Source organism: Ambystoma mexicanum, chromosome 3p, assembly GCF_040938575.1.
Source record: "Ambystoma mexicanum isolate Mex_15411 chromosome 3p, UKY_AmexF1_1, whole genome shotgun sequence".
Lineage (NCBI taxonomy): Eukaryota > Metazoa > Chordata > Amphibia > Caudata > Ambystomatidae > Ambystoma > Ambystoma mexicanum.
This window is the reverse complement of record NC_090925.1, coordinates 520,484,942-520,510,303: the sequence shown is the minus strand read 5'-3', so window position 1 is coordinate 520,510,303 and position 25,362 is coordinate 520,484,942.

Below are 25,362 nucleotides of genomic sequence, written 5' to 3'. Positions count from 1 at the left end.
CAGACCTAAATGTGAAGGATGATGAGAGAGTGGATGATAAATCGCCCAGAGGAGGAGCCAAGTACCCCTACCTCATTCGTTCAGCCCCTTTTACCTGTATGTTGGAAACCAGAGTATGTGACATACACAGGACAGTTAAACCGACAAAGAGCAGAATCTGTGCAGGAACAGTGAAAATACTGACAGCAAAGAGACTCCTGGAGGCAAGATTCCCGTTTAGAAAACCATACATGCATACAAGAAAATATGATGGCCATTTGAATGAAATCCCTGAAGAAGCAGAGCCAATAAATGGCAAGGAAGAATGGTAAACCTCACTGACCATCGCCGGTATACGTCACGCAGAGCTGAGATGACGCACATAGAAGAGATGCAGCGACCAGAGAATGCAGATATTCTATAAGGCATCAAGAAAGTATAAAGGATAAGTGACTTCTTGGGAGCAAGGTGAAGAAGCTTATGCCACAGGAACATATGAAGACATTAAGTCATTTTACACGTGTACAGATGCAAAAGAAATGCAAGTAGACAAAGTAATCTTAAGGCTAGCTTATAGTGAATAGATTGCAGCAAACGCCAACATATACATATATACCTATGGACAAGTAAAGGATGGATGTTTCCACTACACATTATAGCAGTGCTGGACAGTAACAAGAAGGCCTCATTTCTCGTGTGTCGCAGTTAAAAATCAAATTGAATTACAAAGTGAATCTCAGCAGACGAGGCTGAATGAGCCAAAGAAGCCAAGGTCTTATCAAGCTGGAGTGACCTGACATTGGATGCAAATCGTGTGAAAGAACAGAACTCTTATGCAGAAGGCATGACCATAACAAGGAAAATGTCAAAGGTTTATTAAAAAATAGTACTAAATGCACCAAAAGGCTCGATTCCATGATCTCTAGTCACATGGAAGCATGAAGTTGGACGAACGATATGGTCACACCTACACACGAGGGCAGATCATGCTTTTCACTCCCTAAATTCTTCAGAGCCAAGAGCAAACTCAAGGCCGAGCTTCAAAGCCTAATTGACAGTAGACCACTGAGGTGATGATGGATTGATATGCTAATTGGTGGGAAGCAATGGTTAAGGCAAGCTCACCTGGATGGCCAGCCTGCATGCTGCTAGACGTAGGTGGAAAGGTACTGAAGGAGGTTAGAGTGGCAACCAATTGTAGAGGACTGCGTATTTAGGGGTCCTATAGTTGCGTACACCAATGGGACGTTGTGTATTTAGTGACGTTCATAGTGGTCATTTTTAGGGGAGGGCTTAGTTGCCCCACCTCATGTTAAGTAGCCAATCAGATATTCACACCTTTTAGACTGGTATGGATCGTATACTTCGATATTCACTCAGAGCCAATCATCCATACTCGTAGGTTTTTGTAGTTTGCCACGTAGGATGATGTTGATTCACACATAGGTTAACATCATTGATGACGAGTTCTGCTTATAAGATCTCAGTTTTACTAAGAATGTGTGAGTAAGAGGATTGAGTGAGTGCTCCCTGTTTTAGATAATTAAAAATAAAACAGTCTTCCTTTTGCCAACTACCCGAGTCATTTTGATTATTGATGTATGAATAAAAATCTGCATCCCATCCATCTCCAGGGTAATTGTTACTCATCAAAGGGGCTGGGCTATCCAGTTCAAGAGTGACAAAGCCAACAGGATGTTAGTTAACGGACTAAGGATGCAAAGAGCAGAGAAATGGGTTAACCATATCCACCTGGGAGGAAGGACAAAGTGCCTCCGTTCCAGCCGAAATAGCGAACCACTTTGTCCAATATTATTAAAGGCTTTAGCAGAGTGAGGAGACGGGACCTAGGGCAGTAATGAATGATTACATTGAAGGTGCGGGGCTAACGCGCCTAACTCCAGACAAAAGAGATCCTGGCAGCCCCATTTACCACGGAAGAAATAAAAGCAGCAATAAAAAGATTGCCTCTGGGGGGAGCACCAGGGGAGGATGGTTACACAATGGGATTCTATAAGACTTTCGCAAACACACTAGCCCCACATATGACCAGACTATTTAATTCCATACGGGAAACGGGAAGGGCACCCCCCCTCATTAACCAAAGTGCATATAGTGGTTATCCCGAAAAGCGGTAAAGACCCCATCAGTTGTAAGTCATACCGCCCTATATCCCTCCAAAATATGGATGCGAAGGTCTACACGAGAGCGCTAGCCACCAGAATGAAGGATATCCTCCACCTATTAATCCACCCCTGACCAAGTAGGTTTTTATAAAAGGCAGACAGGGGGCGGGTGCCATGCGCAAAAACCTTGATATAATGGAGCACTCAAGAGCGGAAGGGGAAAACCACATCCTGCTGAGTTTAGACTCGGAGAAGGCCTTCGACAGGGTCGAATGGGAGTTTCTCTGGGCCACACTGAAGAAAGGGGGATTTTGGGAGAGGTTTCTCATGGGGATACAAGCAATTTACGATACACCGAAAGCAAGGGTGGTGGTCAATTGGAATTTCAGAGAAGTCAATTGGAATTCCAGAGAATTCAGCCTCACAAGAGGAACCAGACAAGGCTGCCCGCTCTCCCCCCTCTTATATGCCTTATCCACCAAACCCCTAAGGAAGATCCCAGGAATAGAGGGAATAAAGATTGGTACCCAATAATACAAGCTAGGAATGTTCACAGATGACATGGTACTTTATATCGCCAACCTGATGGCCTCCATACCCAAAGTCTGCCAGACAATAAAAGAATATGAGCAATGGGTGGGCCTTAAGATCAACATAGAGAAATCCAACATCTTCCCTTAATCTGGCCTCAGGGACGCTCCAGAAGGGAGACTGGCCAGCCTGGGAATCCCAATTGCAACAAAAACATTGAAATATCTAGGAATCAATGTTACGAAAAACACAAAGCCTATGAAGCCAACCTACCCCCGCTCATACTGGAGCTAACAAAGGAGTTGAACAGATGAGAAAAGTTAACAATCTCCTGGTTGGGACACCTTAATGTGATCAAGATGGCGATCCTACCCAGGGTTCTCTACTACTACCAAATGTTCCTAATAGAAATCCCGAAGGCCCATTTTGCTGAACTCAAATTTAAACTCTGCAAGTTCCTATGGCAGGGGAAAAAACTGCCTTTTCTCCGCACTCTGGTGCGGAGAAAAGCTTCCAGACTGTTATAATTATAACAGGGCAGCCCAACTCAGAGCCCTGATCCCACATCTCAGGGGGGGCAAAGGCAAGCAGTGGGCTGACTTGGAGAACTACATACTTAGGCCTGTGACATTGGGTGAATGGCTCTGGGCTCCATGGTCATCATTTCCAAGCAAGGCGATAAATCACAAGATACTAGGCTCCCTTCTGAAACTGTGGTGGAACAAGAGAGAAATGTAAGATCACACAACATGGCCTTCTATGAGCTACATCTGGGCCAAACCAATCAGAACCAGAATCCTCGAACCCCAACGCTTTCGAAATTGGTACGAAGCAGGTCTAGAAAGAGTCGGTCAGATCCTAAAAGGGGAAACATGCATCTCCCCGCCACAGCTCGAGGAAGGTTTGAAGCTTAAACCCATCCCCATCTTGCGATTCCTGCAGCTAAAGGGGGTTCTGATGTCCCCAGACTGGAAAGACAGCTTACAGAGGGACCTCCTTCCATTGGGAAAAATACTCAGTGACACCACCACAACAAAAGGCCTCATCTCACAGTTATACCAAACGCTCCTGGACAAGGCATCCAGCGCCAATGAACATCACAGAAAGAGATGGGAAGAAGAGCTGGGGGGCCAAATCCAAAACTATCTCTGGAAGAAGCTCTGCATAAATGCCCATAAAAACCTCTTTCTCATGCCAATAGAAGCTCCACGGAATCAAATTGCTCTACAGATGGCAGTACGACCTCAAACGCCTTTTCAAAATGTTCAGAGTGGCAAGTCCACTATGCTGGAGAGGATGTGGGGAACAGGCAGATCTTTGGCACATGTGGTGGGCATGCCCAAAAAATACAGGCATACTGGAAGGAAGTTCTGGCATGGATCAAGAAGGTAGAAGGAGTAGACCGCAACCTGGACCACTGGCTGGTCTTGTATGGACTAGAGAAAATAGAAGATTGATGGGTGCGGCTCCCGCACAGGCCTCACTACCTACTCCCAGTCGCAAAAGTATACCTCACAATAAGATGGAAATCAGAGGTGCTCCCACCAGAAAAAATGTGGTCTCAGAAAGCCAAAGAGATCTACGAAATATCACAGGGGTGCTTCACGACCTAACTCCAACAACAGAAATGGAATGGCTGCCCTTCCTCAACGTGCACTGTGACCTGACAACTGAAGAGGACCATAACCCCCTCCATTGACATAACTCATTCCTGTTTAGACCAAGCACAGACTCAACCCATCGGGCCCCAGGGGTGTGGGGGGAGGGAAAGGGAATTAAGAGGAAACTTGGCTGAAATGAACCGGCCCACACCCAAGACATTCAACCCTTCCTCAGTTTTAGACGCAATACCTTGGCTGCGATCCAATGACATTTGATTTTTGCTGTACTTACTGACTTGTTTATGTTGTACTCACCTGCTATGTATCACCCACTGTATAATCCTGTTGTACTCCCTCATGTATAATCCTGCTGCCTACTTGTCTCAATGTGTAACAAGTTTAAAATATTCTTGTATCCTTCGCGCCCAGATACCTCCGGGTTCGGTGCGCCCTACAAATTAATAAACAAACAAACACACACAAACTGGGAGAAATAATTAAGTAAATTTGCAGAATGGGGGGCAGGGATTGTTTAAAAATTGTTGATATGATTCCAAGATGGCGGCCGAGCCGGGTAGACGTGCATGAGCGTAGCCGTTCCCCGTTTCAGGCCGCGACAATAGAGAAATGAAATAAGCAGGGGCTGTGCCTTTCAAGACGAACCTTCCTTCATCGGTTAGAGAAAAAGGGGCGAAGAGGAGCCGGGATGAACAGATTGCAGGTGATCGAGAAGTGCCCCCCGGTCCAGACCCAGGACTGTCTTCCCGCCGGTGCAGACCCGAGACGCCGCGCGGCCCGGCCGAGGGAGGTGCCTCTGGCGCGGGGCCAGTGAATATGCCGGAAACAGTGGAGCGAGCCCTGGAGGGGACACCCGGATCTCTGCCGGAGTGCACCCCGAGGGGAACCGAGAATCTAGGCCGTGGTCCCCACCCCACAGGGAAGCAGTGAGAGAAGAGCAGGCGGACTCGGAGGCCGCGGCAGCGCAGTAAAGGAGGGGAGCGGATGGGCAAGCGACCGCCGGGGAGAGGGAGGCCCCAGGCGGAACAAATCGCACCCCAGAGCACACCAGCGGGGAGCAGGCGGCAAGGCCGAGCACACCGCGGCGGATGCAGACGTAACCCAGTGAACCAGCCGGCAGCGAGATAAGCAGGTACAAGGCGGGGCAGAGCTCTGGGGATGAACGTGGAGGGACCCCCTGGCGCACTCAGCAACGCGGCCCCAGCTCGCAGATAAGGGGCCAAAATTATGGAACTGATCAGGAAACTGCGTCCTCCCGGCAGAATTGATACAAACACAGATCCCCCCATACGGTGGTCCCACTAAAGCAGGCCACACTGGGAAAAGACCAGGGACACTACCACACAACGGACAGTGGGGAGCACATTGGCGCCCAGAGGAACAGACCCCCAGGCACACATAAGAGACTTGCAACACCGAGAGCACCAACAGAGGCGGAACCTCACCAGCCCCCCGAGAAAAAGACCTCACGCCTGAGAAGCGGGGGCGAAAATCGTCCCAATACAAAGATACCCGAACCCGGGAGGCCCAAGGAGAGAAAGACGCAGGGATAGCGCACTGGGCAAGGAATTCACACACATGTCCAAAGCCAAGGCGAGGCTGGGGTCACAGGCTGCAACGACAAATAAAAGAGGAGCCAAGCAGGTACAAGATCTGTAACACATTTGGGGAATAGGAAACACAGGACAAAGACAACAAAATAAACAGAATAGTAAAGAAGGAGACCCGATAGAGCGAAGCGAAGAGCGGGACATGGCCACACGGGAAAACATGAAAACATGGTTTAAAGAATTCCCAAGACCAGTTCATTGCCTCAACTCAGTCACAATTCGATAAAATGAAAGGGGAACTGAAGCAGGCAGTACAGGAAAAGAAAGACATCGAATCCCTAGAGGAGAGGACGGACAACCTGGAAAAGACGGTCCAGAACATGGACGAGGAGGCAACCCAACAAGCTGAGGCACAAGACCGCCTCGCACATCTGGTTGGAACTCGAATCACAATGCGAGGACTTGGAAAATAGATCAAGGAGATCAAACATCCGCATCAAAAATATGCCGGAAACAGTAGAGGATAAAGATCTCCGCACAGCAGTGCAACAAGTATTTCATGATATTTTGGGGGACGATCCCAGGGAAGACATACACATCGATAGAATACACAGGGTAGGCCCCCGGAGAACAGGGGATCCAGGATCCCGTCCCAGAGATGTCCTAGTGGCCATGACTAGCTACACACAAAAGGAACAGATATTGAGAAAGGCCAGGACACTGGATCAAATAAGAATGAATGGCAAAGAAATACTACTGTTCCAGGACCTAGCACAATCCACGCTCAGAAAGAGAAGAGAAATGAGTCAACTGACCAAAATCCTATCTGAAAAACAAATCCGGTATAAATGGACATTCCCCTTTGGCCTTCTATTCTCATGGGAAGAAAGACAACATCGGATCGCAACATGCAAAGAGGGCCTCAAAATTATGGGATGTCAGGAACACGAGTCAGATCCTACAAAAACAAGAGAACCCCCAAAACAACAGAGACAGCCAAGGGGATGGAAAACAAAGAACAGAAGTACAAGACTCCAATCACGCAATCCAGAATAAGATTAACGCACCAGGAACAGTAGCTCCTATGCAGACTAGGAGGGAGAATAAACATTGGCACAAACATCCTAGCAAGGGCCAGTGCCGAAAAGCAGGTGCGGCAGAGCCTCGGGACACCAGTGGAATCCGCACCACAAGGAGGGTTTAGGATCCCCTGCAAACAATTACCCTGAGACTTTAGAGGGCATGGAGCAAAGGCACCACGCCGGAGCAACCATAGGGCCCAGAGCCCTCCTCAGGGACAATGTTGGGGGGGAAGGAAGGGAGGGGGCAGGGGAGGGAGTTCAGGGGAAAGTTCGGAGGGGGAAAAGACTCATACTCCGGTTCAAATGCATCCCATGGCAACCCACAGGATGGTCCCAGCAAGAAAACCCAAACTCACTTGAAAGAATGGGGCTGAAAATCCTAACGGCAAAAATTCGTGGGCTGAACACGCCTGTGAAGAGGAAAAAAAACGGAACACTTCTTACAAAGGGAAAAGTTCGATATAATATCGCTCCAAGAAACCCATATTCAGAAAAAGAGGAAAAGTCTACTCCGGATAAAAGGCTACAAACAAATTATCCAATCCAACAATGACGAGAAAAAGAAAGGGGTACTCATAGCCTTCGCCAACCATCTGCAGGTCCAAACCAAGGAGACACTAGCGGACAAAAACGGCCGATATGTATTTGTGAAGGCCCAGATAGATAACCGTAAATTAACCATTGCAACCCTATACGCCCCGAACACGGGCCATGAAGGATTCATCAAAGCAACAATCAATATACTAGAAAATTTTGCAGAGGGATAGGTGATCCTGACAGGAGACTTCAACCTAGCGTGGAATCTAACTGAAGATCGATCGAATGCCAAAACCTCCCAACAAGGGGCCCAGTCGAACGCACTCAGACAGACAATGCAGAACCTGGCATTAGATGACGTGTGGAGAAGACTCAGGATCAACGAAAGAATATACTTATCACTCACATGTACATGATACAAGCTCTAGGATCGACTACATTTGGGCCACAGGAGGCCTAGTCGGAGAAATACAGAACATAGAAAAAGGCACAATTTCATTATCAGATCATGCCCTACTATGGATTACCCTTCCTAAATGCCGGAAGCAATCAGGCCTATGGTGCTGGACATTCCCTAGAGAAATTATTCAAGATACAGTGACAAAAGAAATAATCAGAGAGAAAATTGAGGAATACTTTGAGAATAATGTCACCCCGGACGTCTCCCCGAGCACGACGTGGGAAGCCTTCAAAGCGGTTATAAGGGGGCATCTAACAGCATTAAAAGCGCAAAAAGAGAAACTTTTACACAAATGGGAAGATGAGTTGGGGGTCAAACTGGAAGAATTAAGGGAAGAAATGACCAAGAACACCTCCAGGAAAATGAAGAGAGCATACCGACACATCCAGAGTCAGATAGACCTGATAAGGACAAAGAGAGCCGAAACGCAACTACTTCATACCAAACACTGGTACGCGATGAAATCAAATAAAGCAGACAAGCTACTAGCACAACAACTAAAAGGCAAATGGCAAGAACAATTGGTGAAAACTCTGACGGACGGACAAGGAGTTAAGAGAACGCAAACGAAGGACATAAAAGAGATATTCCGAGAATTCTACCAGAACCTGTACATGTCACAGCGTCCGAGCGAAGAGGCTCAGGTGGCATTTTTGTCGGGGATAACATTACCAACAGTGGCTCCGGCAGAAAAGGAAGCTCTCGACCAACCAATCACAACAGAGGACGTGCTGAAGGCTATAAGAGACCTTCTTAAGAATAAAGCCCCAGGGCCGGACGGCTTTATCGCAGCATTTTACAAAACATATGCGGAAACATTATCGCCCTATCTAACTACGCTATTCAACACCTTCAAGTCAACGCGCAATATAGCCACATCTATTAATGACGCCAAGATACTAGTCTTCCATAAAGCCCGGGCTCATATCGACCAATCGCCTTAATCAATGTTGATGCCAAACTCTATACAAAAGTCCTAGCTAACAGGCTTGCACCTCTGCTTCCCAAATGAATCCACCAAGAACAATCAGGCTTCATCCCCAACAGAAAGACCCATGACAACATAAGACGAATAATCCATCTCATAAAAAAGACCGGAATCATGGAAATCCCCTCTGCAATAATAGCACTGGATAATGAAAAAGCATTTGACCGGGTAGAGTGGTCGATGCTATTCGCTATACTACGGAAAATGGGCATGGGGGAGGACTTTATCGGCATGATTCGTTCTAAGTACAACTCACCGAGTGCCAGGATCACGGTCAACGGCAAACTCTCAGACCCAGTCATAATAGGCAGGGGAACAACGCGGGGATGACCCCTATCGTCCATACTCTACGCAATCATTTTGGAACCCCTTCTAGTGAAGATCAGAGCGACCCCGGACATCAATGGCATAGGAATGGGAGGGCACACGCACAAAACGGCGGCATACGCAGATGACATGTTGCTGACCATTTCAGACCCAAGCAACACACTTCCCCTCCTTATTCAGCAGATAGACGACTATGGAGTGATATCGGGGCTAAAAATAAATTAGCAGAAATCGTCGGTAATGGCCCTGGCGGGAGAAACAGAGGGAATATACAAGACAACCAAAGACCTAAACCTACTAAAGGCCGAAGGAGGAGTGAAATACTTGGGAGTAATCCTGACCCCTAAGATAAAAGACCTCTATAACGGAAACTACCCCAAACTTATAGAAGACGTAAGAAGCGACCTAATCAGATGGAACCCTCTGTCATTATCATGGTGGGGCAGAATAACGGTCATCAAAATGACGATATTGCCCAGGCTCCTGTATTACTTCCAAGCTCTCCCCATCCGAATCCCGGTAACATTCTTCAAGACCCTCTCCAAAATCATTACAAAATACATATGGCAAAACAAAACACAGAGAATGTCCCAACAGGCGCTCACTGCACTTAAATCAGATGGAGGAATGGCGCTCCCCCACTTCAAAAAATACTACGAGGCGGCACAACTGTGGGTACTACATGAATGGATCACAGACAACTCATAAAAATGGTGGGAGGCACAGGACAGAGCCGTCGCAAGATCAAATCTGCGCCACCTCCTATGGAGGAGACCCGAGCACAGACATCACAACATCAAACTTAGCGAAGTCATGAGCACCACCATGGAAATATGGAACAGAGCAACCAAGAAGGAAACTCTAACGAAGGATCCCGCCCCCTTTATGCCACTGTTCGACAATCCAGACTTCCCCCCCGGACTGGTGAAAGGATCCTTCAGGAAATGGCGCGAGGTGGACTGCACAAAGGTGGGAGATATGATCGAAGGCTGTCAGATCAGAACCTTTTCAGATTGCCAGGAGCTGCTGGGCCTCACGGAAAGGGATAGATATCAATACGAGCAGCTTCACCACTGGCTTTCAACACCAAGAATAACAATAGCATGGACAAGGGACCTCACCCCATTCGAGACATATATGTTGACCCAAACGGGGGGGGGGGGAAATTTGTCTCCGCACTCTACAAGTTCATAAACGTCCAAGAGGATAACATCACTTGGCAGTACATGAAAAAGTGGGAAGTAACCCTAGGGAAACAGATTGCTCCGGACCAATGGACATACCTCTGGCTAATAATCCCGAAATGGACACGTGCAGTACAAACGAGGGAAGCTTGGACGAAAGTGATGATCCAATGGCACTATACGCCGGAGAGAATTCATAAAATGTTCCCAACAACGCAAGGGAAATGCTGGAGGGGATGTGATTCCTTGGGAACCTGGAGACACATCTGGTGGGACTGTATAGTACTGCAACAATTTTGGACGGAAGTGAAAGCACAGATGCAGAAAATCTTCGAGGGCGCGGCCAAACTAGGAGAAGAGATATGGCTGTGCGGTATGCGGGCCCCCCGAGATAAGTCTTTTACGAAAACTCAAAAACAGAACTTTATGGGATTCCTTATACCAGCATGGCTAGCCATTGCGCAAAAATGTAAACAGAAGACCCCTCCAACTACACAAGAATGGCTCCGTAGGATCTGGAACTATGTAGCCATGGAGAGGATCACCTATAACCTTCAAGGAGACAGACAGAAGTCCACCACAGATTGGGGAGATGCCATAGACTTCCTGCAAAGCGATTATATATTGCAATGGTGCCCACACAACATCCACATTCTTGATATGTTTACAGCTTAAAATGAACACATCCAAGGGTTGCAGAGACACTGCATAGACGCTTAACCGGAGGGGAGGGAGGGGGTGGGGTGGAGGGGATTGTGGGACTATGTTGTGTCCCGATGTTTAAGTTTGAAGAAATGCCAATAAAAATATTCTTAAAAAAAATAAAAATTGTTGATATGTTTATGCACCTTGTTGTCCTCAAAAATGCTTAAAAAAGACATTTTTAAAACACAAAAAAATGCAAATACAAAAACAAGACACCCAAATAAATACTAAAACGTTTTCCTCCACTTTGTCTTTTGCAGGTATACCTTTAAACCTGCAAGTGACCTTGACCAAGGGGACTGTGACGAATCTAAAAAATTCACCTCTTCTCCCCGAGAGGGTCCATCTCCTTTGGGACAAGGGATGTGAGCCCGCTACGCAAGACTCTCCCTAGGAGACAGGGCAAGCGGGATTCCACTCAGAGTGACCTCCCCTCCTCTGGAAACAAGGAATCTCCAAGTAAGGATTTTATTTCACCTTCCCTTACTTCAGAATCCCAAGTGTTTGTTGGTTATGAGGTAACTGCACAGAGCTTGGTTTGTGACCTGTATTTGTTGCCGCCCATTTGTGAAGACTGGAACCAATGGAAACTTCCCTTCCATTCCAAGGAGGGACATAAAGACAGCTGGACGCCAAGAGGAAGATGACAAATTGGCTCGAGAGTGAGAAACGCACGCAGAGGAAGGAGTACCTCCCCCACAGGATGAGCTCAGTCGAAGAGCCACACAATCGGCATTGTGGGTGGAGACCAATCCAAGCAAAATTAACAATGTTACACTAAAGATTTACACCAAATTACAAATAATAGTCACTGATTCTATTTACTAATTACTGTTGATTCATTTTTCACTAGCGCAAAAGAATAGTTCACACCTAAGAATCCAAATGATGCAATAGTTTCTGAACCCATTGTCAAAACCTGCTCCCAAAAACATAAAAAAGTGCATTTTAAAATGTACCAGCTTAAAAAAAGTGTGTACATTTTAATATCATTACTACCCACAAAAGTACATAACCGAGTCAAATTGTTATGCAAATAAACCGGAAGATAAGTGACCTGGAACAACATTTTTTCAAACAGGCTCCAATCTCAAGGGAGCCAACCTGCACTACAGTGATGAGCTCCAATAAGTTTGAGACATGTATGTGGTTGGTTGTTGCACTCTTGACAGCTATCAGCCTTGGACTGATTAAGCTACATATAAAATAGCACTGTCCTATAAAACAATTCAGCTCATGACGAGTTAGCCGGTTCAGTAAAAATGCCAGAAAAAATAGTGGTCATACCAACTCTGGCATTTTAACCGGACCGGCTCACTTTGAGTTTGCCGGTTGGGGCTGTAAGAAACCTGGTGGTAGTCTACCGAGCAGACCTCACGACTCCCCTATTCAGGTGGCCAAGGAGGGGCTGACACACTCAGATCCCAAATCTGGGGGCGAAAGAGCAAGAAGGGATTACATGGATGGAGGAACCTGGGGTTATGCTCGGGGGAGTGCCCCAGATGAGATGCTGTACTACACCAGGGACGAAGGCGAGGAGGATGAAGTCCCTGAAGTCTTCATAGGTTGTTCCACGTCTGCATCTCTTCCAGCCAAACTGTTTCCCGTACCCAAATCCAATGATCCCTCCATATCTGGCACATCCCCTAGAGCCCAAACCCCGTTTCACTCTAAAAACCAGAACTCCCAGAATCCATGTTTTTCTGTTTCCTATCAGAACACTCCTAGTCTGTCTGGACCAAACAATGCCATTCCCACAATCCCACCTGTTTATTTTCTGACAATAATCCCGGTCATTCTGGTTTGTTTCACAACTCCTACAAATATTGCCCCTCTGAATTTACCAAATCCCCTCCTATTACCTGCAGGGATAAAAGGTGGAGCACAATACGAGGAAGGCAGACCACACACCAATGGAGCTAACTTAGCACATCAGTTCAAGAGGAGGAGAAAGATGGCGAATATTGAGAGGCTGACAAGGAGAGAAGCAGTCTTGCCCTTTCCAACCAAGGCCTGTGATACCTCCGAAGAAGGAATCGTAAGACCGCAAAAAATAGCCACTGTGTTGCAGCAGATGTCAACGGTACACAAGAACCTCCTCTGCTGATAACCAAGCCGGGGAGAGATGCTAGTCTCTGTGGTACCAACCTTGACTCCAGAGAGAAGAAAGGCCAAGCAGTTCATCGCAGTCAGTGAGTCGAGGGGAAAGCCGATAATAAACCGAACTGTGTTGAACGAAAAGTAGCAAACAGCTAATTGAACTTTGAACAAACAAAGAACTGTTGATAGCTAAAAGGGGAGGAACCAGCATCAGAGGAGTGCGGCACCATGCGGGTGCTCACTCGAGAAACTCTGTGCAAGAATAGGGGTCAAAGTGGTCATACAGGGGTCTTGTAAAATCCTCTGTACAGTCGAAAGTCTTTGACCAACAGACGACTGTAAAGCCGAGAAGAGTGAATCCCGCGTCGTAAAAGTTGAATGAGAATGACAAGATTGGCGAGAGAGAACCCGCACGAGGGATGCCAATAAAGAGGGAGCGAAGTCTAAAGTCCTGAAATACAGTGTGTTCACAAGAGTGAACCCGGCTGAGGGATGTCCATGGTGATTTGTTAAAACCAGTAAACAAATTACACTGAAAGCCATAGTGAACCCAATCGAGGGAGGCAGAGAGTCGAGACAGGTTTGAACCAGGAAGAGGGGAAACCCAGGGGTGAAAGACAAGCCACCCAAAGAAAGAGAAGAACTTTTTGTTGAACTTTCGTTTTGATACTTTGAACCACAGCCCTTCGAAAGCAAAGGAAAATAACTATCAGAGGTTCTGGTATCAGTAAGGAACCTTTTTGGGATCTGCGCCCAGAAGAGGGGGATCCAGGGGTGAAAGACATCACCCAATGTATATGTGAAAAGGAATTTTGTTTATTATTTGATAACATCAGGCCTACCGCGGCAAGAGACTTTTTACCAGAAAAGAGACAACCACGGAACGCCATGATTGCTAAAAGCAGAACTGTTAGCTTGTGTGGGGAATGCTTGAGTGTGTGCTGTGCTCCACAAGTCTCACCTTGTCCCGTGCTGAAAACGTGGGGAAGGGAGACCCTAAGTACTGCATCCTGACTTATTATTTGTGAACACTTCCCTTTTTCTTAAGAACATTATCCCACACTTCTTTTGCATTTGGAGTACGGATTTGGCAATAGGTTTCTTAGTATAGGCTGTTTTCTTTGACACAACACCACAACGACTGCCTTATTATTGTTTGATCATCGATGCTTGCTCCCATCTTAGATTTAGGTTTACATTAAGTGTTTTTCCAACCTACCCATACAGTTTAATAAACACCCTTGAACTGTGATCACTTGTGTCTGTCTCTCCTGTTGCCACCATGAATTCCTTACAGGGCCGTGAACTACTGACAGGCCTGTGGATGCAAAGTTTCAGATTTCCACAATAACATAGTTTAGACATTTTTTACTTTGATCATGTTTTGTACAGCTTTAAACGTGTGGTTTTCTATAGGAATACAAATATGTTTTTGGCCCAAATATGTCAAAATTGGTTGCTTTGATTTTCCAAATATTTTGCAGGCACCAGGATTCTATCCCAAATAGGTGAAATGAAGAAACCTTTGGAAAATTGACTTGGCCAATTTTGAGATAGTAATGGTTGAAATGTATCTATATATGCTGCATGCTACCACACACTCTCCTACCACACGCTCTTACAATGCAATCCTTGACATGCGCTCCTACAATGCATGGACCTACGCAACACACTCTTACAACACATACTCCTGCCACAGAGGCACCTATAGCATGCAAAGGCAAGTCACAGTTGACACTGAAGTCCGTTTTAAATTGATTGAATAATGTACACTTTCAATATGAGCTGTCCACAGAGCATATGACTTTTACAATGCGTACATTACACAATTAACATCTCCTAAAAACTCACATTAAAGGCAAGTCTCAGCTGACTTTAATGTGAGTTTTAAGGTGATTTAATAAATGTGCACTTTTAATACCAACTATCCACAAAACGTATGAGTTTTACAATGTGTACATTACACAATGAACACCTCATAAAAACTCACATTAAAGGCAAGTCACAGCTGACTTTAATGTAAGTTTCAAGGTGATGGAATGTATGTACACTTTTCATATGAACTGTACACAGAGCATGCATCTACAAAACATGCTCCTACCACACACACCCTTATGACACACACTCTAATGACACACATTCCCATAATACATGCCGCTATATGAGGTGCTCCTACAACACACACTCCTATCAATCATATGTTCCTATGACACGCTCACCCACTATACATGCACCTACTGCACATGACATGGGGACATGCCACACATGCTCTCACATGCACGCAAGACACATGCCCTACAACACACGACCCTATGACACACACACCCTTGCAACACAAGCCCCTACGAGACATGCCCCTACAACATGTGCTCCTATATCATGTGCTCCAACAACACATACTCCTATAACACATGTTCCTATAATACGCTACTACACACACATCTACTACAAATAACATGTGTACGTACAACACATGCTCTTACCACACATGCTCCAACCACACACACTTTTATAATGCACTTACCACACATTCCGACACACAATCTGATAATACGTGCTTCTATGACACATGCAGCTACTACATGCGCTCCTACTACCCCCACACACACACATACACGCTCCTACGACATATGCTCCTACAACATGCACGTCTAGGACATGTGATTCTACAACACATGGTCCTACGAGACACATTTTTACAACACATAGTCCTACACGTGAGCCTACTAACATAACACGTGGACGTACGACATGAATTTACATGCAACTAGGGCACCTATGACACATGCTCCTATGACATATGCTTCTACAACACACACTCTTATCACACACACTCTTATGACACACTGTAATTACACATATTCCTACAACACATGCTCCTATGACACACAATGCGATAACATGCGCTCCTACAACACAAGATCCTACAACACATGTGACACTCAATCTTATGATATACGGTCTTAAGATAGAGAAACTTAAAACACATGCACTTACACCACATAAAAAAAGAAGTTGAAATTGAAAATGTTTTCGTCTTCTAGATTCCATGATGGCTGCTGAAATGTGAGGACATGTTCTTGCTTCCTCCGTCAAGGCCTATAACAGCAACGTGGCCTTGGGCGCATAGAAGATCCGGTGCAAGGTTTCTGCCTCTATATAACCATGATTACCACCGCCAATATCGTCCGACGAAGCGGAGGGCCCGAGCGACCCTTATAAAGGAGTGTGCAAAAAGGGATGGCCCAGAGAGGTCTGTCGGGAAGCGTCTGATGGAGTGGCTCCCTGAGCCAGGAACCTGAGGAGGAGTTCTGCGGCAATCAGAGCCTTGTGTGACTTAGCAGGGACCTGCTGAGACTGGCGCGGCCTGACAGAAGTGAAGGGGAAGTAAATATTCCAAGAGGGTGTAAGCTTGTGAAAAGCGGGAGGCTCCTGTACCGAATAGCTGGTGTTGCAGTAGCTGGAGAGTGGAAGGCATCCCGCGGTGCAGTGTGATCAGCGGCAACGGCAAATTTCCAGTTGGGGTGATCCGAACGCAGGTACTGTGGAATGCCCCCCCCCCTCCGCCGGGGCAACTAAGAACTAAAAGGGAAGAAGCTCCCATGAGGGGGTGTGGAGGCTGTGTGAAGGACACTCACTGACTCTAGGTGTGTGAAAGGTTCCTGGAGCATATAATAGTATGAGGCTGAGTGCCACCCCGCCTCCCATTGGACTGTAGCTATCTTACAAATCAAGGGGCACTGACCAAAAAGAGTCCCTTTTCCCCCCCTCCCCATATAAGACCTGAAGGGAGCACAACAAAAGGTGACTACAGGGGACCCCGAAGGACTGCCTTGCTTGCGTGGACCCTCTTCCAGAGCGCCTATCACCCCAGGGCTCTGCAGGCATCAAACGTCACGCCCTAAAAGGGGAATTTAATTACTGGAAGTTGGTCAGCAGGCAAAGTGGGGAAAGGAGTTCCTGGAAAGGCCTCTACGAAGAGGGTGTAACAGGCGAAAGGAGCCCTACAAAAGGCAGATACTAAAGTAAGAAGTACGCCGGCCAAGTCAAAAGGGCCACACAAACCCCAAGGGGGCCAATTGGAATGCTGTTGGAAACACCATCAGGAAGACACTCAAGGGACAGCCCGCGAAAAGTAATCTGCAGGGGAAAGTAAAGCAGGAAGCCCACACACCATGGCACTGAGTAAAGAGGAGCTGCAGGAGTGCCTCAAGGGTATGGAAGATAGGATGATGGGCTTGTGTCAAGACCAATTCAGTAAACTGAAAGAAGAACTATGGGATTCACATCAAGAGGTCAGGAGGGAAATCACTGACCTAGGAACTAGGGTCAACACAACGGAACAGAACCTGTCAGAGATGTCGGAAGAGGACAAGCAGAACAGTATCTTACTGGAGCAGGTAGCTAGGGCCACACACAACTTAGAAATTCAAGCGGAGGACCTGGAAAATAACTCCCCGAGGTCCAATATACGAGTGAAAGGCCTGAGTGAAGCGCTCCTGGATGTAGACCTCAAAGCTACCATGCAGCAGTGTTTTGGAAACCTTCTGGCAGGTACTCAAACAGAAGAAGTAAAAATAGATTGAGTACATAGAGTGGGCCCAAAAAAACGTGACCCGGGAGCGAGTCCCAGAGATGTTCTTGTAGTCCTGTCGTCTTACACAATGAAAGAAGACATTCTCTGAGCTGCTCGCACTCATCCAGACCTGATAATTAATGGTGCACAAGTTCACCTGTATCAGGATCTGGCGTTGTCTACACTTCAAAAGAGGGGAGTAATGCAGCTAGTGACCAAAGTGCTAATAGCAAATAACATTGCATACAAATGGACGTTTCCTTTTGGACACTTGTTTAAGTGGGAAGGCAAGAAACAACGTGCCACCACATTCTAGGAGGGGCTGTCGATATTGAACATGGAAGAGGAAGAGGCACAACCGACGCATATATCAAGTGCTACCCCCTGAAAGATGGTAGCAGACCTTGGGAGAAGTCTGTTGGTAAGGGGAGGAGAGGCGACAGAGACATCAAACTGAGGGGCCTCTGTGCCAAATGAAACGAAGGCCGTTAGCACAAAACTAAGATCATGTTGTGGGCCCAGTAGCCCAAGAAAATATATCTACGCTAGAGGTTGGGGGTATAGAGGGAGCAATTAGAGGGAGATAGCTAGACCTTGGGGGCATGAAAGTAGAGCCCGGGCGGAGGGGGGAGGTTGGAGTAGATTTTGTGATCTAGTCTGGGGTGTAGTGCACCGCTATGGGGGAAACCCCAGGGGTTATACCAGGACCATTGCCCCAGGTGTCTGGGGTGGTTCAAAGGAATTTAGGACCTGACCGGGATTGGGGAGGGGAAGAGGGATATGGGGGTTTGTGGAAGGGGTGAGGGAGGAGTTGGGGTTTGGGCAGTTTATGAAGGGGGAGGGCTAAAAGGTCGGCGGGGGAGGGCAAGGAGAAGAGGGGGGACAGGAAAGGAGGGACGGGAAAGGAGTTGAGGGGTACATATAAAACGTCTGTAGGTCTGGGTGTACTGAGACAACAGCAATGGTTAACAGCAGTGGTCAAAAGAATATTTTACTACAAATATGATGGCAGTTAGGATTACTTCATACAGCGTACAGGGTTTGAATTCTCCTGCCGAATGTAAAAAGGTGGAAGGGCTACTTAATCGCACCTTGCCGGACATCATTATGCTTCAAGAAACCCACATTAAAAAAGCTGATACAGCGGCCCCCTGCTTGCAACACTTTACACAAGTGTATCAGGCAAATGCGATGGGAAGGATGGCAGGGGTACTGATAGCCTTTAGAAGTTCTCTCCAGGCAAAGTTTCTACAAACCATGAAGGATAAATCGGGAAGATATGTCTTTGTGCAAATACAAGCGGGACGAAGAACCTTGACTTTGGGGTCTGTGTATGCACCGAATACTTACCAGGTCAGATTTCTGCAGGGTATTCTCTCAGGCGACTTCAACCTGGCATGGTACTCCAACAAAGACAGGATCTTGGGTAGTGTGACATCGGGGTGAAAAATCACTGGCGTCAATTGCCATCCAGGTCTCCCATTCATGCAGTAACCATGACAGCTGCCTAGCTTCAAAGTGAGGAAGGGGCTAGCCTCCTCAGGTTATGTTGCGTGACAATGAACCTAATTTACAAGACCACTTAGAGGAATGGGCCGGCCCTTTTCTTGCTTTTAAGCTAAGCAGGGTCAGCCCCGCTTTGAAGCTAAGCAGGGTCAGTCTTGGTTACTGCACGGGGGGGCGACCAAATGGGTATCTGAATTATTTACTTTTTTTTAAACCTTGCTACTGTCAGTCCTTGAAGGTTTTGCCATTTTTTGCCTTTTGCTGATTTGCATTCTTGTTATGCTCACCTGGTATCCACGGGGACCCCACTCAGCCCTGGTTGGTTGCTGGAACCTTCTCCTCAATTTCTGGATGGTGTCTTCGGAAGAAGTCTAGCCTGAAAAAACATGAGGGCTGGGTTCAAGACTAGACAACTCAGGTAAAGTATCCTCCCACCACCCCTTTGGCTTCTGCCCTTAGGCCCTCTCCTCACCTTGTTGTGGTACTAGGCGTGCTCTCCGTCCTGCTTTCTTAGCAGGGGTGCGTAGTCTTCAGTGGGCGTGGGCGACCGAGTTACTTCACTGGTGCTTGCCCGTTCAAGTATCTTTAAGGTAGGTCATATTGCAGCAGTTTTTGTATAGCGCTGTTTGTTCTTGCCTGCCTTTCTTTTGTGATTAATAATGTCCTTTCTTTCTCCCTAGGCGTGGGGATTCGGCGTGGCGTGCTGGTTGGTTTGAGCACCACCGGCAAATGATGGCGCGAGATGTGCGCTGTAATGCGGGAAGTAATGCTCTATGCGCTGCGCTGCTTTGTTTTGCCTTTGATAAGGCAATCCAGAACAATGCCGGCCGGAAGGTGACAAGCCAGGTAAGCTTCTTGTGATGTCCGTGGATTAAGCAATGCCGGAGTATGCCTTTTCTAATGTTGTCTTTCTCCTTTTCCTTTTCAGGTCGCTTCGTTCCGGTAGGTATGCGGTGCCCAGAAGAAGATGTTCACTGGAGAGCGGATGACAGGATGGAGATTGCAGGTAAGATTCTATTAATGATGTTCCTTTGGTCTCCTCTGCAGGCTCGTTGCTCTGAGGCTCGCGGGTATCACAGGACACGGTGAGCGTTACGTTAAAGTCTGCAAAGTAACGCAAAGCGTGCTCTGTTGCTTGGGTGCGGTTTAAATAGCCTCCCAGCAAAGTAGTTCCGGTAAAGTAGTCCCAGGCCACCACACCCAAAACACTATACCGCATAGCTTAGTTTTTAGGAACCAAATGTCATGCCTGCGCCATGGGCGCACACATTGGCAACCATCATGGACTATTTGTTATTCATTTATCTTCAGAATACTCTTGGAACAACCCCAATTCACACTTTGGTACTAAATTCCCATTTGCGTGACTTTGGTGCCTTTTTATATAACTCAAATAACTACATGCACCACAATGCACCTTGCTACAGCTATCAATTCCTGGCCATTCCCATTCGTTAGCATTGGAACCACAATCCCCAGAAGCCCTAGGGATCAGTGCTGCTTCCACCATCTGAGGACCAGAGAGGGAGGAGGCAGATTGTATTCAGGTGTGCTGCTCCAGGTGCTGCCAATTAGCCTGCCTCAGTACAGGGCAGGGCGGTATTTAATCAGCTGCCTGCAGGAGCTCAGTCTCTTGCATCAAGAGTCCTCCCAGCCCCTTTTTGCCTTTTGTCTCGAATTTGTATGCTGTTCCAGCTGCTGCATTCTCCTGCTTTCGTTCCAGTGCTTTTTCTGGGCTTCCTGCCTTGCAGCCTGCTACACCATGCTGCCTACAGACCTAGCCTTTTGGGCCCCCTGCCTCACAGCCCTGCTCCGCTGTGCTTCCTGCCTTGCAGCCTGCTACACCCTGCTGCCTACAGCCCTAGCCTTTTGGGCTCCCTGCCTCACAGCCCTGCTCCTCTGGGCTTCCTGCCTAGCAGCCAGTTACACTCCGCTGCCTACAGCCATAGCCTTCCGGGCTCCCTGCCTTGCTGCTCTGCTCCTCTGAGCTCGCTCCTTGCTGCTCTGCTCCTCTGAGCTCCCTGCCTTGCACCCTGCTACTCTCTTCTGCTTTCAGCCCTGAACTTCGGGTCTCTCTGCCTCTACGCCCTGTTCCTTTGGGTCCGCTCCTTGCTGCCCTACTCCTCTGGGCTCTCTGTCTGCCGCCTCCTACAGCTCTCAGTCCTGCTCCTCTGGACTCTCTGCCTAGCAGCCTACTACAGTCCTCTGCTATCCACTACAGTTTTTCTGTACCTTGTACCATTTGGTACTGCAGCCCTGCTTCCTTGTTTGCAGCCCCCCTCTTTCCTGGCTGCTGCTCCCTTGCTCTCTTCCTTGTTTGCAACCCCTTGTTCTTGATCCCTGTCCTTCTCTTCCTTGACTCCTCTGTCCTCCCCTTTAGTTTACCCATTTCTATTGTACCATTTCTTCCTTCATTCCCTTCTCCTAGATTTCTCTTAGACTTCCTCGTCCCTGGTTATTTCTGTTCTTGCCTCTCTTGTGTCTTATGTTGATCCTTTGTACAGAGCTTGACTGTTGGTTTTCGGCAGGCAACCTCTGCCCCGTCCCTTGTCGCGTTTTCTGTTTAACAGACACCCACAGCTGCTGTTCCCAGCCATAAGCAGTCAGAGTGGGCCTCTGTAAAAGTAATCCGTGCAGAAGGCTGGAGTTTCCAAAGGTCCGTGGAACACTCTTTTTCCATATCTGCATACACCCCAAGAGGGAATCCAGTTTGTTTGTATCTTTGTATTTCCTGCCCCTTTCTGTTCACAACTACAGTTGCCTACTATTCTTTCCCTGTGCCACTCTTGACAGAGTGCCATCCTTGACACCAAGCTATGCGAATGCCTCCATATTAACTGTAGGCCCAATGAAAAGTAGTCCCCCTTCAAACATGTTCTCCACAATGAATATGAGCCTGGCGCCAGAACTGACTCCAAAAGAGTCTTGGTAGTGGATGCAAGTGGATGCAGTGGGGGTCTGGGGTAAGGGTTGTGACAATTCTGGTATTTGTAGCCTCCCAGTCAAAAAAAAATAAATAAAATACAGGTATTTTTACAGCAACAGTGAGTTTCCCATCCGTGCAGTAACTGGGACGAACCCTGCTTAGCTTCGAAGTGAGGAAGGGGCCAGCCCACTAAGGCCTTGTTGCCGAATATATGCCCCTCCCTTAGAAGAGCACTTAGAGAAACATGGCCTAAGGGGCTGGATCCTTCCTAAGCTTTGAAAGTAAGCAGGGCCGGTCGTGGATTAGTGCATGGATGGCATACAGTCTACAGTCCTGAATGGTGTGTGTTTTCTTAGTTTTAAATATCTCATAAAGCACGGCATCCACCTTTTTGTAAAAATGAAAACATTAAATTAAAAACATCACATTTATGCTGAACACTGCCATCAGAGAACCCTGACCTTAAGGAGTTTGAGATGCAGCTCTTAACCATTATGCTACAATGATGTTATTGTTTGGACTTTCACAAGCTTCATAGGTGGCCTTTTATCATTGAACATATTCAATTATAGGCTAAGTATGAAATGTATGCCCCATCAAGCCATTATGGCCTAGTGGTTAAATGCTGGGCCTCTAACTCTGGCAGTTCAATGCTTTATGTTTTTTTTTTATTTAACTAATTTAATTAAAAGAAAAGCAACGCAAGTGGGAGGCAGCAAGGTTTCTTGCAGTGCAGTCCTGTGCAACCATGTCTAAATGCCCTCATGCTAAATAAGATCAAAGTCAGCCACGTCCAAACATCCCTTGAGCCAAAATAACAGTGTTGGAATGGCTTTTGTGCCGAAAAGGGCACGCCGAAATGGGAACTACAGCAGAATGCCCATGCCAAATTGGCCTGCGCCAAAATTGTGGTGACGAAAAGGGGTGGACCGCTTGGAGAACGCTGCTTAACCAAAGTGTGCACTCTATGGCAAATAATTTAATCACACTGAGCATTGCCTATAAACATTGTGAGTTCTCAAAGTTTTAAATATATCGCATTATTTCTTTTTAAAACTTGCTACTGTCAGTCCTTGAAAGTTTTGCACTGAGAGACCATTTTTTGCCTTTTGCTCAATTGCATTATGGTATTTGTAGTCTCCCAGTTAATAATACAAAAAATAGATATTTTTACAGCAACAGTGGGTTTCCCATCCCTGCAGTAACTGGACAACCCCTGTTTAGCTTCAAAGTGAGGAAGGAGTCTGCCCCTTAAGGTCATGTGGCCTAATATAGGAGCCCACCTTACAAGACCACTTAGAGAAACATGGCCTAATGGGGCTGGATCCTTCCTCACTTTGAAAGTAAGCAGGGTCGGTCTGGTGACTGCATGGATGGCATACAGTCCACAATCCTGAATGCCGTGTGTTTTCATAGTTTTAAATATTTCATAACACACGGCATCCACATTATTTTTTTTAAACCTATGCTACTGTTAGCCTTGAAAGTTTTGCACTCAGAGACCATTTGTTTGCCTTTTGCTCAATTGCTTTCTAGTATGTGTAGTCTCACTGAAGATGGGGGAATAGTTGTACACTTTTGCCTAACATAGTTCTATAAAGATATATATATTGGACTGACACTATGTTGTTGAAAGACAGACATGGGGTGGTTGGTAGACTGTTACGGTTTTAAAATATTGGGAGAAGGTTGTTACCACTGTCCGTAACTAAAGGCCATAACTAGTACCCATTCATGTGTTAAAATATATTTGGCCATGCACACTGACCATGGCTGAAGGGCATGCTTAAGGCCAGTTATTGTTGTAATGTAATTAGAGTTCTGTCACCAGTGATGTGATCTGTAATGTTATCAGTGTTCTCAAACAACATGCAATTAGTGATGTCATCAGTGATGTGATCTGTGATGTCATCATTGTGGCCATAGGCTGTGCAACAGGGGGCGCAAAGTTAAGGTGGCTTTAGCTGAATTTCAGGGGTTTTGTTACATTAAGTTCTCACCTTAACATCCCTGCAACTAAAGTTCTTTGTCTGAATGTCAAAGGTTTTGCTACAATGTATTGCTCACCTTAACGTCCCTGCAACTAAAGTATTTTCCTTGAATGACAAAGATTTGCTAAAAATTTCAAGTTTGGGGGGGCCCTTGACAATCCCTTCGTTTAGAAAAGGTCATCCAAATTCATCCAGCAAGTCAAAGGTTATTAGCCTCTCTCAGTCTCTCGGCTGAAAAGAACAAGCTACTCTCTTACCTAGTAACGTTCTTTCGATGGGATGGTCCGACGTTGTATTCCATATCTATGACAGTAATCACCACAGCTGTGCTGCTTCGGAAAATCTTCCGCGTCTGCGTCCTGCGTCGATGACGTCGATCTCGTGGACCTCCTCAACGGCCGACGTCGCTGGATGTCATAAGTAGGACGCACGACGCCCGTAGCCTCAGTTGTAGTTTTTTCCCAGAACGTGTGCCACCAGTTTTCTGCCAGTCTGACACACAAACCCTTGCAGAAACGTAAGCTGCAATCGCATAAGAAATTCTGTAGCGGGGAAGGTAGGGAGGGAGCGATATGGAATACGTCGTCGGACCATCCCATCGAAAGAACGTTACCAGGTAAGAGAGTAACTTGTTCTTCGAGGGGATTGAGTCCTCCGACGTATTCCATATCTATGACAGACTCCCAAAGCAGTACCAATGCAAGGAGGTGGGAAAAGAATTTTGAAAACAGAAATTTAGCATGCCCAATCGAATTGCGGAGTAAAGGACCGCCTTGCCAAAGGCCAGATCCTGCCCCCGGATGGAATCGAGGGAATAGTGACGTACAAAAGTATGTACCCAAGCCCAGGTGGCTGCATCACAGATATTGCGAATAGGAACACCCCTCTGCAGGGCAGTAGAGGCAGCCATACCCCTGGTAGAATGGGCCCGTAAGCCGACCGGTGGGTCCTTACCCACCAAGCGGTAACACTCAGAGATAGCCAAAATAATCCAGCAAGACAAAGTCTGTTTCGTCACAGCCTGTCCCAAACGGTTTCCAGCGTAACCAATAAAGAGCTGATCCTCCACTCCTACTCGGGACATGCGTGAAATATAAAAGCCTAACGCTCTCCTAGGATCAAGCCTATGGAACCTCTCATCTTCCTTAACAGGATGTGGAGGAGGATAAAATGCT